The 14,703-nt window shown below is 48.9% G+C and overlaps 1 pseudogene; it reads left to right on the top strand.

Moving 5' to 3' along the window:
- The first annotated feature begins 10,177 nt into the window (after positions 1 to 10,177).
- LOC136501041 (uncharacterized acetyltransferase At3g50280-like) lies at positions 10,178 to 14,687 on the top strand (annotated as a pseudogene).
- Positions 14,688 to 14,703: the final 16 nt, after the last annotated feature.

Genomic DNA, 14,703 nt, shown 5'->3' with positions numbered 1-14,703 from the left:
AATACCTAGCTAGTGGGAATGATGACGTCTCATAGGGCACCCCTAGCTAGGTTCAGAGCTTCTAGCGTGGCCATGATCCCCTCATTGAGACTCTCTCGCTCCATGCCCTCGGTGGCATCATCGAGGGTGAAGAGTTCCAACGACAGGTCCTATGGACTCCCCCACAAGAGTAGGGGCTCATCCCATGTGGGTGGGTGGCTGCCCCCTAGTGTCAGGACTAGGGACAACTCCCTACCGGTCTCCTCAGCAACCACCGCGCTGTTCGGGGGTCCCTCGGCCACAACCCCCTCCATCCTGCCCACGACGGGCGTCATCACTTGGGCCACCGGTAGCATGGGGCGTGCCACTGCCTCAGGCGCCACTACCATAGCTTCTGGCTGCGACCCATTAGTCATAACCCCCATCACCTCTACCTCCATCGACGGGACCTCGTCCGGCTGCGCCATGCCCGCCATGGTCGACGCAACGAATGCGACCGGTAGCTTCGCCCACTCTGAAGTTAGCAGCGGAATCGCTTCCATCGTCGTTTGCTTGGCAACCTCTGAGGGCGCCCCCTTAGCCTCGTTGACCGCTTGACCCATCGAGAGCATGGGCACCACCGCAAGTGGCACCTAATCGGCCAATGAGGCCATGACGCCGGCTCCGCTCTCGCTTGAAACGGGAGCAATGTCAGGCGATGGCTCCCGCCTTGCCTGAAGGGCGATGCTCTTCTTGGGCACCATCGCTAAAGAAGTGCCTCGTCTGACCCATCTCTCGATGCTATAGAAGAAACAAAAAGCGTGAGTCATGATGACAACAGGCAAAAACAGAGAAAACAGAGAAGCTGATGACTTACGTTGGCGTTGTTGGGCGGCGGAGATGTTTGGGGGACGAACCCTCGGGCCTCTGCTCCGCCTCATTGGGGCGGGACCGTTTTGAGCCTACCCCTAGCTCCTAGGTAGAGGGACCCACCTCTCTTGCGTCCGACGGTGCGGCAATGGAGTCGCCCCCTCCACCAACACCTCGGGCGCGGCGACAGATCCGGCCACGCTTGATAGCTCTTGAGGCACGGCGATGAGGCAACCCCCCTATGCTGGCACCTCAGGCGTGGCAGTAGACCCACCTGCTCCTGCTATCTCCTGGGGTAGGCTGACAGTTCGGCCCGTCTCCGCCAGCCCCGCGGACGTGCTTTCCCCCACGTGGAATGGGAAAGGCCCATGCACGGATGAGTGGATACCTGTTAATGTATCCTCGCTCGCTGGGTCATCCCACTCAATGTTGGCAACTACCTCGTCATCCTCATCATCGTCATCATCGTCGTCGTCACTGTCTATCTCCTCTTCTCGCTCCTGTGCCTGCAACTTTTGTTGCTTCTTCCTCCTCTTGTCCTCCTTGTCCTTCTTCTGCCACTCAGCCACGGTGCAATTCACCGCCACCATGAGTGGGTCCTTCAGCAGCGGGGCCGAATGATCCATAAAGACGAGTCTCTTTGGCTGGTTCCCCTATCTCAATATCAGCATCAAGGGGTCGGGAGCTCAATTAAAAAGGAGGCACGGGGAAAGAGAAGTTATGAAGTCAATGTACCCCAGTTCTGGCTGCATTGGGGGATGCCCTGGTACCGGATACACAAAATCAAGAATGGCGTCGGCATCGTCCCGTGAAGGCTCCATCGCCTCCTTGATGCGCTATGCCACTTCGGAGGGGGAGAGCGCTCCCTCGGCGAGCACCGTCCCGTCAAGCGCCACCCCGGGCGCCATCATGTGCAGAAGAAGCGCGTGCCTCATCAGCGGCGCCACTCTCCGTGTATGGTAGGCACCAATGATCCCTGACCCCTTCACGCCCCTCTCCTTTAGAATTCGAATGGCGGTGAGGTGGTCCTAGATTTTCTTCTTGTCTTTATCTGGGACCCCCACTTCCTCCATGATTCTAGGACCTCTTCGATGAGGCGCCCACTGAACGCTGCAAGGGGGCAGCTGCATCGTCCTTGACGTAGAACCAATGCGAATGCCACCCCTTGTTGGAGGTTAACAAATGCATCGGCGGGTACTCGTTGACCTGGTTGTTGCGGAGCTGGATGCCGACGCATCCCATCAGCACGTTCAGCTCTTGCCTCTTCTCCCGCTTCTTCAGGAGGGTAACAGTGAAGAAATACCACCACAGGTCGAAGTGGGGACTAATCCCCAAGAACCCCTCACACAGGATGATGAAAGCCGCAACGTGCTGGATCCCATTGGGAGTAAGGTGATGTAGCTCCACATTGTAGTAATGCAGCAACCCCCAAAGGAACTTGTGGGCAGGGGTGGTGAATCCCTGCTCATGAAAGTGAGCGAAGGACACAACGTAGCCTTCGGATGGCGACGGCGTGTCCTCATTGCCAGGCAGCCGCCACTCCTCTCATGGTGGTCTGCGCACAAAGAAGGCCATGGCGAACGAGGCCCTCTAGGCACTGGAGGGTGACATCGGATCTACACCATGGCTCCATTAAACGATTGGAGTGGATGGATGCGAACTTGACGGTGACTGAGATGCGGATGCGGGAGGCTTAGGCGATTGGCGGCGGAGGTTGTAGATGCAAAGGCAAGGAGGCAATGTACGAAACCTTGGGGGCGAACCCTTTGGTTTTATACGAGCGACGGATGTGAGGAAGGCAACCGTCCGCCTGGATCTCCACGTCTGCCACGTTTCGCCACCACGTCACCACATGGGATATATGCCTGTAATCCCTATCCTTTTCCTCTGAAGATGCGCCAGACATTTTGCCTTCCCAGGCGGACCATGACTCTTTACCACCAGAAGAGATATGGGGCAAAAAGCGTTCCTTTGGCCCACCTGGGCCCAGGAGTTCGAGGGATGGCCCATCAATGGTTTTGACGACCGTCCCAAGGCAGCCTTACGATGAAGGATGGGCCCGCAAGCGGCCAAAACCCAGGCACATGGGTGCCACAAATATCTCGACCCACAATTGAGTCTCGGCCAGGCTGACTCTTGCCAGATCCCCGCGAACGGGATACCGAGACTCCAATCGAACTATCCAGTTATCAAAGCACCAAATCTCACAGCCATACCCGCGAAGGGTCCGAATTACCCCCCGAGTGATTCTATCAGAATCACCTGGGGGCTCGAGGGCTACACCCGATGGGTGCGCTCGCGCGCACCCTCTGGCAATCGAAATACCCCCCAGGCGATTCTATCCAAATCACCCGGGGGCTCAGGGGCTACACCCGTCGGGTGTGCTCACGCGCACCCTCTGGCAAGTCAAATCACCCCCAGGCGATTCTATCCGAATCACCCGGGGGCTCGGGGGCTACTATTGGGGACCTAGTACGGGGGTACCCAAAGAGGAGAAGCTAATAACCATCAAACATTGATGCTTCCGAACAGACAAGAATGCAACTACACTTCTTATCCAATGACCAAAGTTTGGCTCCGCCTCACCCGACCCCTGAGGGCTGGACTCTGCCTCGCCCGATGTCTGGGGGCAGACTCCGCCTCGCCCGATGTCTGAGAGCTAGCTCTACCTCGCCCGACCCCCGAGGGATGGACTCCGCCTCGCCCGACGTCTGAGGGCTGGCTCCGCCTCGCCTGATGTCTGTGGGCTGGCTCCACCTCGCCCAATGTCCGAGGGCTGGCTCCGTCTCGTCCGACGTCTAGGGGTAGACTTCGCCTCGCCCGACGTCTAGGGGTAGACTCCGCCTCGCCATAATTACGCGCACAGATAAGGCGGGCCACTCGAGTCAACGGCAATACCGAGGACCTTACCCTGCATGTCTGCAGGAAAGTACCCTTAGGATATGACCAGACGGGCGCTTTAAGCCCTTCTAGGCATGTCAGAGCCCAAATAGTGTTGTGGGCGCCGACATTTATCCTACAGTGTTATGGGCGCTGGCATTTGGCCTCAGACATGAATCCTGACGGAAATATACGACAACCACTACGGTCCAAGAAGGAAACTCATGTCATCTACAGTAACAAATGTGGGGCCTCTACGCCGTCTGCTCCCCATAAGGTCGTGGCTCGGCACTCTGGTGCGTCGCGCCGCCCGCCGGGATGGGACGGGACGTGACCACTTGCTGAGTGAAGCCAGAGTACGGCCCTATCAGGATCAGCGAACGTGCTATCCCTGACATCGTCTGCCGTGTCAGCGGGGCAGCCTCAGAGGAAAAGGAAGACCCAGCACCTTCGAAGGACCTTCTCTGCCTCTGATTTTTTCTCTTTCTCCCATCTGTAATCCCTGCTCCCCATTGATCTATAAAAGGGAAGGCAGGGCACCCCCACTAAGGAGACGGATCAATTCAACACACCACGCACCACATAACACACAGCTGAGCAGCAACCGAGCTCTCATCGCCCTTTCAACCTTTCCATTAGAGACTTGGGACCTGTCCCTCTCTCAACCGTTTGTACCCCCTACTACGAACCTTTCAGTGCTAATAACACGAGCAGCAACAGCAAACTGGACGTAGGGACATTCTGCTCGAACCAGTATAAATCTTATGTCTTTTAGCACATCATCCGGGCCTAACGCGCAACAAATACAAATTTACTAGTTGGTGTTTACTCGAAACACCGACAAAGAGGTAATATGTTTTTTTTTGCTGTCATGCTACTTGCTTGAAGGGTGGGCCTGGTGCAAGCGGTAGAGTCTTACCGCCAGTGACCGGAAGGTTCCAGGTTCGAGTCGTGGTCTCCTCGCATTGCATAGGCGAGGGTAAGGCTTGCCACTAACACCCTTCCCCAGACCCCGCACGGAGTGGGAGCTCTCTGCACTGCCACACTGGGTACGCCCTTATGCTTCTTGCTGGTACTTTGTCTACATGCTTAGAAATTAGAGATAATTGTTTACACGTGCTTGCTTTTGAGGTTTGAACTACCTATAACTGGGATGTACTTCTATACAACAAGTTTGATATGCTGTATAATTTCCTAGATAGAATTTGTTTGAGGCTTTGAGCTACAATTTTCTGAATTGGCAGTTTGGATTTTTTTCCCAGGTTCTTTTACATCTGTTCTTGATTTGATTCTGTGGTATTTTGTCTCACTTAGCAAGATGTTAAAGAAGATAGTAGAGGCCATTTTACCTCTTGTAGTCTCGTGCTAAGTAGTAGAAGCATTGGACTGAACCATTGTGCCCTTTCTTTTCTCGAAAGGGACTCAACCTTAGCAATCTATGTTTCGAGTTCTTACTAACTTGAGGATAATATTGGCGTCTGATGCACTGATTTCTCTTTGTTTGATTGTTCTTTTACAGAGGACCTTGCATTGCTACATACAAATTAAAGATGTCATTTCCAGTACTACCTTCAAACACGATCACAAACAATTTGGCACGGTAATACAAAAATTTGCAATACTATTATCATTTGACACCGTTCTTTTACTGTTTCTGCACTAATGTGATTCATCATGGTCATTGCAATTTAGAACCAGTCTACCACCTCTGTTGCCTCAGGAGCAGCTGGCCAACCACTGAATTGCCCGAGTGAAGGACAGCTCGGGTAAAAAATTTTAATAATTTATGTTTTTGAACGCAATGGCAGGAGTTCTGCCTTTCAATTAAGTGGGGAAAATAGAGTTTATGTACAAACTAAGTTAGTCGAGGATAGGAAAGGAACCCCCCCCCCCCCCCCCCCCTCAAGCATGCAAGACACACGGCCCACCGGAGAGGGGGCATCTGCTACACATCATCGATTGTTCTCTTCCTTTGCTCTATATCATCATTTATCTTTGAGGCCACCTACGGCACCGTCTGTATCTTGTTGTCGAAGATTCTCCTATTTCTCTCTTTCCAAATGTTCCAGAAGGTGTAGATTAGTACCCCGTTCAGCCTCCTACGTTCTGATCTTGGCACTTTCGTCGCCACCTCTTCCCACTATGATCTGATATCGTGGGTTGCACCTAGGGTTGATGCTAGATCTGAGTGAAGTTCTCCCACGATAGGATTTGATTCCAAACCCCCCTAGCAAAGGGGCAACATAGGCATAGGTAGAGGCCGGTCTCTAGAGGGCCATTGCAGAGCACGCATTGTTGATGGTATGGCCACCCTCTCCTCTGTAGGTTTTGTGCCATTAGAATTTTATCTTGCACTAAGATCCAGGCAAAAATCTTGCATTTGTTCTCCACATGCGCATTCCAGATCAACTCTGTACTGAAGGAGGCGAGCGAGCCTCTGAACTGTATTCTGTAGGCCGAGCGGGTGGAGTATTTCCCATCACCGGTCCACCGCCAGGTGATGGTGTCCTGGATGCCCTGCTGCAAGTGCACATCTTGTATCCGTATCCAGAGGGACACAAACTCCTCTATGTGGACAGCGGAGGTGATTTTCCTCTGTAGCTTGCGTATCCAATTGTTGTTCCGGAGCTCTTGTTTCACCGTTCAGTTTTTCCTTGAAACTAGGCAAAACAAGTTTGGTGCTAAGTACCTCGGCGCGTGTCCATCGAGCTAATTCTGGTGCCAAAATCTAGTCTTTGCACCATCCCCCAAAGTTATAATGATTGAGGAGTTGAAGAGGAGACGATCATCATCAGAACATGGAAGCTCGGAGCCGTTCCAAGGCTTGGAGTCATCCATCCATTCCTGCCAAAGCCATCGTAACCGGAGGGCTCTACCAAATCTATCAAGGTCGATGACGCCTAAACCACCAAGATCTTTTGGCCTGGTAATAGTTGGACAGTTAACAAGGCAGTGTCCGCCATTGGCGTTCTCCTCCCCCTTCCAGAGGAACGATCTCCTGATTTTGTCAATCTTTTTCTTAGCCCATGCAGCTAGAGGAAACACCGTGAGGTGGTAGGTTGGCATGGAGGAGAGGACAGATGTTACTAGAGTGAGACGTCCCGCTCTGTTAAGCCATCTTCTTTTCCATTTGGGTAACCTCTGCCCGATACGGTCTATGAGAGGTTGCACGTGTATCTTTTGTAGTGCTCTGATGTGGAGTTGCAGGCCCAAGTACTTGCAAGGGAAGGTCCCTCTATGACCGTTGAAGGGTGAGAGGACTTGGTCTAGATCAACGTCTGCGCAGCTGATTGGGTGCACCGAGCTCTTTTGTAGATTGATATGTAGTCCCGAGAATGATCCAAAAGCGTTCAGGATGGCTTTGACGGCTTGAACATCGTCTTTTGTGGGGCTGATGAAAATGGTGGCATCATCCGCATACATGGAGGTTCTCCATTTTGCCACTGCGATTGGTAAGGGGGTGAGTATCCCATGGTCGGTTGCCCGGTCAAGCAGCCGTTGAAGCGGGTCCATAGCAAGGATGAATAGCATGGGTGAGAGTGGGTCTCCTTGACGGATGCCTTTGGCATGGCTAAAAGCGGCCCCCTGTCGCCCATTAATCAAGGGTGTGGAAGTGGATGTACGCAGGAGGATAGAGATGTACCCCCAATGAACCGTATCAAAAGCCTTGTGGATATCTAGTTTCATGAATAAAGCCGGTATCTTTTGCTTGTGCAACCTTTGAACCGCGCCCTGGACGTATAGGAAGTTATCATGGATGCTTCTCTTTTTATGAATGCGCTCGGCAGTTGGAGACAAGTTGGTTGAGTCAGGGGGCAAGTCTGTTTGCTAACACCTTAGAGAAGATCTTTGCAATGCTGTGGACGAGGCTGATGGGTCTGAAATCAGTAACTCTTGTTGCGTCTGCCTTTTTGGGTAGAAGGATGATGCAAGCCGAATTTAGCCATTCGAAGCCCTGGACGTTCAAGTTGAATAGGCTGTTCATTGCCGCCATTATATCATCCTTAATGATTTCCCAACACGCTTTGAAGAAGGCCCCCGTGAAACCATCCGGTCCTGGTGCTTTGTCGGAAGGCATGGAATATATATTGTAGTTTATCTCTTCCTGGGAGAAAGGCAACTCTAGATCGGAGAGATCGTGTTGGTTGTATCCAAGGGATTGCCAATTTAGTGTGGAAACTCTCTGCATCGCGGCGCCAATGTGATTTTTAAAATACTCACGAATGACCTTTTCTTTCTCTTGATGAGCCACCGTGACCCCCCCATCCGTATGTAGACAATGTATGTAATTCTTTCTCCGGCGTGCGTTTGCTCGAGTGTGGAAGAACTTTGTGTTAGCATCCCCACAGCGAATGTATGTTAGTCTCGATCTCTGTCTGATTCTTGATTTTTTGATGGCCGCGAGTCCAGTGCTACGGGCTTTGAGGCGGCGACATAGGTGAAGTTCTATGGCAGTGAGCAACCTATGCTCTTGGGCTGCTTCTAATTGTAGTAGCACTTCTTTCACTATGGCGAGCTGCATCCTTGTATCCCCTATCTTCTCTTTCTTCCAACGCTTGATACCTTTTGCCACACGCGCCATTTTGATATGCAAGCGTTTGATCGGGGAGAGCAGTGGTGACCGGTCTATTCCAAATGTCGCGGACAAGATCTTGGAAGCCATCCATCTTAGTCCAGTAATTTTCAAAGCGGAAGGAAGTGCTGTGATTGTGGTCAAGTTGTCCCTGGAGTAGTAGCGGTGTATGGTCCGACATGAGCGAAGGAAGGGAGTGCAAGAAACACGATGGGAAGGACAGCTCCCACTGGGGGGTACATAGTAGTCTGTCGATTCTAGTGAGAGTGGGGTTTTGCTGTTGATTGCTCCAGGTAAATCGACGACCATTTAGCTTGATTTCTTTGAGTCCCAAATGATCGATCGTCACTCTAAATGCCCCCATGAGACGTCGGTTGAGATTGGCGTTGTTCTTATCTTCCGCCTGGTAGATGAGGTTGAAATCTCCGAGGATGAGCCATCTATCATTCTCCGGTGGTGGAATGTTTTTCAGTTCTTGGAGGAATTGAAGTCTGGCCTCCTCCCCTTGCGGCCCATATACCACCGTAATTTGCCACCGTTTTCCATCTGCCCTCATGTTGATTTGCGCGGTTATAGTGTTCGCGGTAAGTGCAATGTCGGAGAGGTCGAAGAAGTCTTCGTTGACCGCAAGGAAGATGCCTCCTCGTGTTTGTTCCGCCGGGAGCACACTATAGGAGTTTTCAAATTTCGCTCCGACTGTTCGGCGAACCACATTACGTTCCATAGCTTGCATCTTTGTTTCTTGTAAACATACAATGGTGGCGCCGGTGGTTCTCACGAGCTCACTGACCGAGTCCTGTCGGGCGCCATCATTTAGCCCCCTGACGTTCCAATTAAGTACCTGGCAATTCATCTGTGCCATATGTCAACTAATGGGACCCTATCTAAAATAATTCTTCGGAAGGAGACAAGTAGGAAGCCATCTGTTGGTTCAGTATAGGCAACAGGCACCAAGTTAAGCACACAGAGGCATAAGCACACAAAGATTACGAAAGCATCAACTCGTAGTGGCCGATACAAGGCATAATAATTTATGGAAGTTGATAATCTTTTTACTGGAGCATATCAGCATAAGCAAACTTCAAACTTTTGTTTTTCATTTGATTTGAGGTTGTTTGAGTAGGCTGTTGTAAGATAATCTGCTGCTGGGCTCTTGTATTTTGCTGCAGGAAGTTGGCAATATGTCAATTCCTTGCTATCCTTTTCTTCTCCCCTCTCTACTGCAGCTGGTATGCCAATAGGCCACTAAGTCAAGGCTGATGTAAGCCATGTAGAGTAGTTGAGGCTGATCTCAGCCGGTACTAGTTTACCTTTTAGTTGTTCAGCTACTACTCCTAGATGTGTATACTCTATGGAATGGAACAGAGAGAAGACAATTCAGTTGCTGCACTTGGCCGTGTGTGCTCTGTTCTCACCCCTCTTCTTCCTCCTCTAGCCTATAACCAGTGTGTGTGTGTGGTTGAAGCTGCTGCTCACCTGTGCAGGGAGGTCGGCTGCCAACAGCTGTCAAGTGTAATATGTGTTTGCTATCTCAGTATTTTTTTTTGACACGGGGGCTATTGTTAGCTGCTCTTTTTTCTGGCCTCTATGCTTTAGCCTATCCCACAATCACTGTGTTTATTTTTCTGTCCTTTTCATGTGTCTGTTGATTACTGTGTATGTATAGTTTCTTGGTATTGAATCTTTATTTCCGTTATATTATACAAAACTACAGTAGCTCATAACCTATATTAATAAAATAGTGATACTGCTCCGTTAGACCTTCATGGAAACGGATGGGGATGGGGATGGACCGACTTAGAAAGACCCACATATGTTTTTTTTCATGGGAAATCTGGGGCATCAAATATGTTGGGATTTATCTGTCAATGTGTAGTAGAAAAAATAATGCATTATATCTCTGGAATCTTCTCCTTGGGAGAGAACCAAACTAACAATGGTGATTGCTTCCATTTTCAAAAAAGTAAGTAGCAGGCCATGCTTTGCGTACCACTACCAGAGTATCAGATACGGCAAAAAGGCAGCGTTCTGTTGGGCACACTTAAGTGGGCGTCTCAGATTATAAGCTGTCTACGCAGCAGCCTGGAGCAGCAACTGGCAACCATAATGACAAAAATGGAAGGCTCCACCGGCAGTGTCCAAATTGTGTCTAGGCGTTTGGTCCAGCCAGAGTCCGGAAGCTCACCGAACATGGTGCCGTCAGAGCCAGAGATCATTCACTTGACTCCATGGGATCTCACGCTGATCACGGTGGACCACATCCAGAAGGGTATCCTCCTGCTCAAGCCCGGAATAGGATGTGCATAACTTATCCAGAAGAGTTCATTCATGCCGTGGCTCCTGAGGTCACCGTGAGCCACATAACCACCCCACTGTACATCCTATCAGTCGTGTGGTCCTTCTTCCCGCTGAACAGGCTGCTGAATGTGGAAGCTGTTGTGAGCTCGCTCCCTGTGCTGGCCGCGCAGGTCACCGAGCTCACAGATGTCATCTTTATTGCGATGTCGCTCAACCATGGCGTCGCCGATGGGGCTACATTCTGGCTCTTCTTCAATACCTGGTCGGAGATAAACCGGCGCAGCAGCGGTGGAGGTGAAGGGTACAAGCTGTCCACACCGCCGCCTGTGCTGGACAGATGGTTCCTCGACACCTGCCCGGTGCCAGTCCCTCTACCCTTCGGCAAGCTGGAGCCTGGAGGACATTGTCCGGCGACGCGAGTACACGCCCGGTGCCAGTCCCTCACCACGCCGGTACCCTTCGGCAAGCTGGAGGACATTGTCCGGCGACGCGAGTACACGCCGGTGCAGGAATGTTTCTTACACTTCTCTGCGGAGAGCATAAAAAGGCTCAAGAGGAAGGCAAATGCCGAGATGGCCGGAACTGCGACGGCCACCATCACCTCGTTGCAGTCCCTGCTCGCTCACCTTTGGCGAGCTGTGTGCCGAGCCTGGGGGCTCGCACCACACCTGGAGACCACGTACAAGCTTGCCATCGGATGCCGCGCTCGGGTGAAGAGTATACCACAAGAGTACGTGGGCAACGCTGTGGTACTTGATGTCGCAAAATCCACCGTCAGCGACGTCCTGGACAAAGGGCTTGGCTGGGCGGCGTGGCTCCTAAATCGTGCTGTGGCGTCGTTTGACGAGGCGAAGGTGAGAAACAATCTTGCATGTTGGGCCCAGAATCCCAACCTGCTGTATGCGAAACCCTCCAGGAACCATGCTGGGTTCGCTGCGAGACCGGCCAGCATAGTAGTAGTACATCTGTACATATACGTAATATATACAATACATCTGTTGTATTTGTAAAAAGAAAAGAATAACTCACCCAGGTCATGCTCACGCCAACACGAGACACGGGAGGCCCACGTGACGCGGCCCACACGGCAAGTCCAGATGCCTACGTACACCACGACGTTCCCAGTTTTTTCTAATCTATATAATATAATCCAAAAAATCTCGATCGGAGTCGGAGGGAGAGAACACACGGAAGCTCTTTGGTTTATTCTGGAGCCTTTTACTTGTGTGCCATTATAAAATATTGAAATTACCTGTGTACCATTGAAATTTTTAAAAGTTCTCCAGTACCCTTGCACGAAATTTCTTTTCCCTGCGTGCCACTTCCGTCTAATTTGCCTGTAACAACAGCTAACGGCCAACCGAAAAGACGATTTTGCCCTTAGTGGTAGAATGCATCAAAATTTTGATTTTTCCCCTGGTGCCACTGTAACTGTCTGTGTTGCAAAAAAAACTTCACTTTTTCCTCTATACCGCTATAAAAAATTCACTGTAATAACTTGTATATGTGCACATAAAAATTCTAATAAATACAGTAAATTTGCGATACATCTAAAAAATTTGACAATTGCGACAGCCAAAATAAGTATTTAAATTAAGTACATTCAGACATAAAAGAGGTCCAAATTTATCATCGATATGCATTTTCATTTTAGCAAAACTAGATTTCCATTTTTCAACAAAACTGGATTTTCCATTTTAGCATTTTTCTACGCTTTGCTATGGATTTTCTAAATTTCAGCCTATTATTATATGTAATAAATAAAAAAAAAGAAAAACCAGAAACAGGCACTTTGCACTAGGCACCGTGGACCTTTCACTAATCAACCCGTAGTCAACTAGCATTGTTCACACCTGTTCATACGAGTCACGAGTTTCGTATCTGGACCCAGCTAAAGTTTCTATTTCTTTTCCCACTCCCTCTTCTTCTTCCTCTTGACTATCCCAACAACACATAGAAACAGTACTGGCACATACTAGTTCAGATTTCAGTTGCTGTTGGCGCTCCAACAATTTGATCTCCATTTCCTGTGTAAACCAAAAAATCAGTATGTGCATGGATCCAACATTAATTGCAAAAATCACTTAGCTGTCATCAGAAGTTTATTACCCTAACTCCGACTTCTTTTTGCTTCCTGGACAGCATCCTCGCTGCAACCTTCAACTTGTGTTGCTGGTTCAGCTAGTATAAAAATTCGATCAAGATAAACCAAAACTGGCTCTCGTCCCAACCTGCTCCATGGAACCTAGGGCGCGTGTAGTTGGCCGGAATTTGAATGTGCAAACTTTGCACAGTAAAAGATTTTTCACTGTAGCATTTTGTTTGTATTTGTGAATTATTATCCAAACATTAACTAATTAGGCTCAAAAGATTCGTCTCGTAAAGTTAAAACAAACTCTGCAATTAGTTTTTGATTTCGTCTACATTTAGTACTCCATACATATACCGCAAGTTTGATGTGACGAGAAATCTTCTTTTTGCATAGTGTCAAAGTTGAGAATTTGGTGGAACTAAACAAGGGCCTAACAATCATTGACACAAACATCCTTGAACCCATTCCTCCGTATTATAGAAAACAAATTCAGTATATGACTATATGTACTAAAACAAAGAAAGTACTACTCCAAACCTTGAGCTTCACGGAACCAAGAAAACCAGCTTTGACTCTAACAGGTAATCTCTCCCGCTCACGCGGCACGCCGAGCAAGGGGACCGACAGCCGGAGCGCTTCTCAGCCGCTGAGATGTTGCCGGAGCTAAAATGAAAAAGTGAAGTTTTTTTTTTTTTTTTTTTTTTTTTTTGCAACACAGAGGGTTACAGTGGCACCAGGGGAAAAATCAAAATTTTGATGCATTCTATCACTAAGGGCAAAATCGTCTTTTCGATTGGCCGTTAGCTGTTGTTAACGGCAAATTAGACGGAAGTGGCACGCAGGGAAAAGAAATTTCGTGCAAGGGTACTGGAGAACTTTTAAAAATTTCAATGGTACACGGGTAATTTTAATCTTTTATAATGGCACACGGGTAAAAGGCTCTTTATTCTGCTCTCCTCATTTGTGTGCTAGGTACCGTTTAGTTTCCTCCCAAAATGCCAAATTTTTCAAGATTCCCCGTCACATCGAATCTTTGGACGCATGCATGAAGTATTAAATATAAATAAAAAAATAAAACTAATTATACAGTTTAGACGAAATCCACGAGACGAATCTTTTAAGCCTAATTAGACTATGATTGGACACTAATTACCAAATAACAACGAAACTGCTACAGTGTTATTTTACCAAATTTTTCGGCATCTAAACAGGCCCCTAGACAAGTTTCACGCGTACAGCCTACGGTGGGTGGAGTGGAGTTTAATCCCACCTAGTGCTCTTCGTGACTTGATCTAGCAAGAATGTAACCATGCTATATCTCATTAATAGAAGCTCCTGATTCTCAAAAAAAAAAGCGTATAGACAATATTGTTGATTGCTCAAAGAGGCACAAAATATATGATATGGTTATGAGCTTCTCAAATTGGTATTGCTTCTATCGATGGCAACGACAAGTGTTGAAAGAGGTATTTTTCCGCAATAGTTTTTTGGATGATTGTTGTGGGGTTATAGCCCTTCGCTCGTACCCTCACCAACCAGGACGAAGGAACTCGTCCGGGGCGAGGGGGAAGCTCGGGACAACAAAGGAACTTGTCCGAGGTGAGGGGTAAGCCCGGGAACTAGTCCGGGGCGAGAGGGAAGCTCGAAATGGAATGCTAGAAGCCAAAACCCTGGATCGCATTCGCTGACCAGGGACGCTCTTTTTTTTATAGCAGAATCTGGAAATCACACTATGAACACAATGTAAACATTCAGAATTATTAATACATTGGTCTTGTAGCTCATGTATGTAAGCTTGGTTTGCTGATCCATAACATATAGGCTTTATGGTCCAGGAATAGTTACTGTAGTCATAGTTATTTTACCACAGAAATAAATACAAAATGTTACATTGCATTTTTTTTTTTTACCACAGGAAGAGGATAGATATGAAATCAAGGAAGAGAAAGAGAAATAAAAATAAATTTTCAAAGAAATGTGTGACAAAAGGACGGCCCAGAAGAAAGCCCGTGTGGGTGCGCTCTCGCTGCGC

This window comes from Miscanthus floridulus, chromosome 13, assembly GCF_019320115.1.
Source record: "Miscanthus floridulus cultivar M001 chromosome 13, ASM1932011v1, whole genome shotgun sequence".
In the NCBI taxonomy this organism is placed as follows: domain Eukaryota; kingdom Viridiplantae; phylum Streptophyta; class Magnoliopsida; order Poales; family Poaceae; genus Miscanthus; species Miscanthus floridulus.
This window is presented reverse-complemented; position numbering and strand designations above follow the sequence as displayed.